This window comes from Pundamilia nyererei, unplaced genomic scaffold, assembly GCF_000239375.1.
Source record: "Pundamilia nyererei isolate P.nyererei 1_Seehausen unplaced genomic scaffold, PunNye1.0 scaffold00072, whole genome shotgun sequence".
NCBI lineage: Eukaryota > Metazoa > Chordata > Actinopteri > Cichliformes > Cichlidae > Pundamilia > Pundamilia nyererei.
In genome coordinates, this window is record NW_005187473.1 from 1,358,507 (window position 1) to 1,363,258 (window position 4,752).

The following is a 4,752-nucleotide window of genomic DNA, read 5'->3' on the forward strand; positions in this document are numbered from 1 at the left end:
AGAGAAGTAACTAGTAATGTAACTAAGTTACTATTTTAAAGTAACTTACCCAACACTGGTTATTACAAACAGATCTTTAAACCATTTCTGTGCATTTTTCTGTGGTTTATGGTTTTACAAAGCAACAATTCAAGAATGCTCTGCTTTGTTCTACAAATAACACATTTTCTTAGTTTGTGGAAGCAAGTCAGTAAGTATTTACCGTCTTACAGGAAAACCACAAACTACCCACAGACAACTGCTGTTCTGCAAGCTGTAAAAAGTACATGGCACACACTCATCAACAGTATGATGGTCCTTGCAGGTGAATTTCTCAAGAGCTCTTTATCTCACAGGCTTATGAATAGGTGATGAGAAGTCTTAATGCAATGTGATTCATGGAGAGTAACAACTCCAATCTGCAGCGCCTCACATGCACACACATGTACGCACACACTCACACAGTCGTGTACGCGTGAATTTTCAAGAAGATAAAAGTGACTTATGTTAATTTCCTGGAGGCTGACGTTTTCACCATAATGTTCAATAATTTACATTTATGGCATTTCCTTTTTGACCCCATTAGAAAGAAACCTACCCATAATATGACACACATTACACATGCAGCAGTATTCAATAAACTACTTAGAAAGCCAGCATTTTACAACCTCTCTATGAAGTGGAAGGTACATTTATTTATTTGAAAAATGTCAGAAAAATCCTTGAATGTAGCAACAAATCTTGCAGCAGTAGCACCCAGGATCATCTCACTGCAGACTCAGGAAATGCATAATTTGTTCATTTAAAGACATTTAATCAGGACTGAAATGATTACACACAGGATCTGCATGACAAGGACAACACAATCAGGCGGTCTGATGCCAAAATGATCTAAGAATACAACAGAAATTGATTAGAGCAGAGAGAGGAGGAAAAAAAGCAATGTCTTCTTACTGTCAATATGAAATATCCAGGGTTTCTATGGAAACACTGTTTTATCAATCACAGTTTTTTTTCTCTGCTGCCTTGTGCACAGTGCCCATTTCTGTCTCTATTGTAAGCCTTAAGATCTGTTAGGTATTACGTGTGGGATGAGACCAAGTTTTAGTCTGTTCCCACTGAGATGACTAATTGATTGGCTGGCTGACCAGCAGGCTGAACGACTCACTAACAGTGGAGAGAGACGGAGAAGACGGGGGAATACACAGGATTATAGGACAGGCAGGAGAAGCAGAAAATAGTTTGTGGTGTTGTACAGTTGTATAGGGCTTACATTGACTGACTGTGACAGTTTGCAAGAGAGAAGGTTGAACGACATGTGACGTGCTGTGCAGATTAGACGTCCTTGCAAGAATCAGTGCTCGGCAGCCTGCAGAGCATCCACAAACGCCAGCTTTAACCTTTCACATGTAGAACTGCTTATTTTCTTGTTTGTTATTTATCCTCCAAAAAGCCACATCTCTTTAATGTCCTTTCACTCTGCCTGGTTTTCTGAATCTTAGAGTACACTCAGTCTCTCTCTACTGCATTATGCCATATATGGCATTTTGTGAATGGGTGTTGCTAGGTAACTGCAGTGCAGTAAAGCGTGGCAACTTGATTCTTGTGTTTAGGATGATTAAGGTTTAAAACAAGTGTTTTAAGTAGTGGAACTACAGAGGTACCTAGAAGAATTATGAATATAGGAGCCATGTGAGTTTAACTTTTCTTGACTACAAGGACTCTTCAGTATTGAACTCAAAATTGCGTTTGCTGGCTTGTTGTCATTTAGTTCCGCGGGTAGCCTTCAAGCTGACATTCATCTCATCCGCCTCTTCACTGCAAAGGTCATGGAAAGTGAGCAGCGATTAGCCAGAGCAGTGCTGTGGAAATAAACTCTCCAGATTGTTCAAGTTTGAAAGCTCCTGCGGTCCGATATCAGAGACTCTGAATCCTCTGGGAGCAGCTTTGACACCTGACAGAACAGTATAAGGAAAAATGGTGCACTGCTTGCAACCAACATGTGGAACAGCTGAGCGCACACACTGACGGAGGAGAGCATCTGCAGTCTCCACCTCCTCATGCTGGATGGCGACAGAGGATGGCAGCTCCAGTCGTTCCAACACTGAGCTGCAGGTGGGTGCAGTAACTCGGTTCCAGATCTGTACTCCTCTTCACTGATCCTCTCATGGGTGGCTGTAATATTCTTTTCAAGCTTGCTTTTTTTTTTAGACAGGGACCACATGCAGGAAATTCTGCAGTTCTTCAGGTCGGAGCTATGTAGCCAGATCTTTATTTTTACTTTATGCAATTAAAGGCAAAAAGTGCTAAATAAAAGCAAATAAAAGTGCATGATAACTGTTTTTAAGTATAAATGAGGAAGGAGTTTTTAGGTTCAGTCTTTCTTAGACACATCCATCTACCCCAACCAAATCCCTGCCCACTAAAACCATCTTGCAGGACTTAAATTTACTGATCTTGCATTGAAATTTGTGTCTCACTGGCAAGGTGGTCAAGCATTGGCCTTGACAGTTTGCATATGACTGGAGAGCGTTAGCAGTTAGCCAACTGCCCTGTGTTGTCAGAAAATGTTCAAGTAATAATGCATCACTTTCTATTGTATTTTGATTGGAGTGAAGATTTAAAATTGGGCTTGCCCCATAGGATTATCTGGTTTCTAAGTGAGCCACAGCGCTCTTGGTAATAGCTGCTCTGCACAATCAGCAACTTTTGTGGCTCTAAAATGATGCCAAAGCAACACTTCCTGAAAATACAGATCCTCAACTGAGGCTTGAAGCAGAAGCAGAGGCAATATAAGAGAAAGACTTGGCACTCAAAGGATCCTGAAGTGAAATACATGGGAGAATTCTGCAACAGTGGAAGAAAAAAATTCAGCAAATCTTTTAAGCATTTCTGATTAGACTGGAAAGTGATTCTTTATATATATCTTTTTTCTGTAGCGCTGGTGCCTTTTGGAGCATTTTCAATGCAATTACATGACAAATGATGTGGCTTGCTGTGAAGTAATGTCCTAACATCCTGTCAAAGAAGTCTTTGCTCCATTGTCAATGAGTTAAATTCAAGAGTTTTATTTGTAAGTCATTTAGTACTAAAAAGTAATTGAGTTTGTGTAATGAACCCATTCAGTCCATTGTTAGAGCTTGCTAATCAAACTCACAAGTGTTGCAAGTTTTAACTGATAATTAAGCACTCCAACCTGTCCAAATATACTGAACTCATGGTTAAAAAGGGATAGTCCTATAGATTGTATATTAAAGATGGACATAACCACAGTTATAACACCCATTTATTAGTGAAGTCCTGTTTTTAAGCCTCATGCTAAGCAGTTTTCCTGTCACCATTATTGAAACCAGAAATCACAAACATGGGGTGGAGCTGACTGTAGCACTGAGGGTTACTGTACAGTCACATACTGTCAGTCACATAGTACGGTATATCCAACACTAATGACCATCTTGGTGTTTTGAAAACAGATGTGATGAGCAAGCCTGATACACACTGCTTTTCAAATTATTTGATTTGATTTGATATACCTTTATTAGTCCCACAAGGGGAAATTTCATAATGCAAAGGATATATGTTACTGACTTTCCTATATATTCAATTCAAATGACAGTCAGTGTACTTTTCAAGTCATCAACTGCACAATTCAAATTTTATTGAACAAACCTCCCATTGATAGCTGTGGTTTTGCACAAATAAAAAAAAAACCCTCAAAATGCACTGAGTTTTAAAACATTTTATTGGTTGTAATGAACTAAAAATGGTCATCCATCCATCCATCCATCAGGACCATCCAGGGTTGCACAGCCTTCCTCAGCTTGAAAATTACTCTTGATGTATTTCCGGGCCTACTGGAACCATTCCTGCTTGTGAGTATAGGTTAGATGGTGGCCGAATGGTAGGTTCATGCACAACTGCAAGCCTCTGGAGCATCCTACAGCTTGAGGTTTTCGGTACTACCAGCAGCTTCAAATACCTGCTTGCTGCTTTGTAATGGCATTTTAGCAGCTGTTCTGTGAATCTGATGAATTTGTCTGGCAGAAACCTTCATCTCTATGCCTTAGTCTGCACGAACCCGTCTGTGCTCTGACTCAGCCACAAGTTTCTTCATAGTACAATGATCACGTTTAAGTTTTCATATAATACCTAATGTTTTCAGACCTCTTCCAAGGTATTACACTATTCATCACATATCTGCAGCACAGACCCTTTTACTTTACCATATTACTTGAAACCTGTGGCATGCTTAATGATGTGGAACATCCTTCTTAACTAGTTTTCATTTTATTGGACTCATCCCCTTCCAAACTAATTATGACAGCTGTCTGAGATTGATATCAGTGATCCACAGAGCCGAGAGACATGAGTTTAACTGAACACAAAAACATTTATGACACTAAAATCTTATTTGCATAGTAATTTGGAACGCTTTCTAACTCATAACAATGCCCATATTTTAGATCATGTACATTATGCTTAACTCAGTAACATCTGAAGCCAGAGCCCACAAATTCATCCAGAAAGCAGGGACTTGCCTCCTGTGGGCTACTAGGCGTTTACCCAGCTTCATCCATCTTTTCATTACAGTCTACAGGGAGTGCAGAATTATTAGGGAAGTTGTATTTTTGAGGAATAATTTTATTATTGAACAACAACCATGTTCTCAATGAACCCAAAAGCCCATTAATATCAAAGCTGAATGTTTTTGGAAGTAGTTTTTAGTTTGTTTTTAGTTTTAGCTATTTTAGGGGGATATCTGTGTGTGCAGGT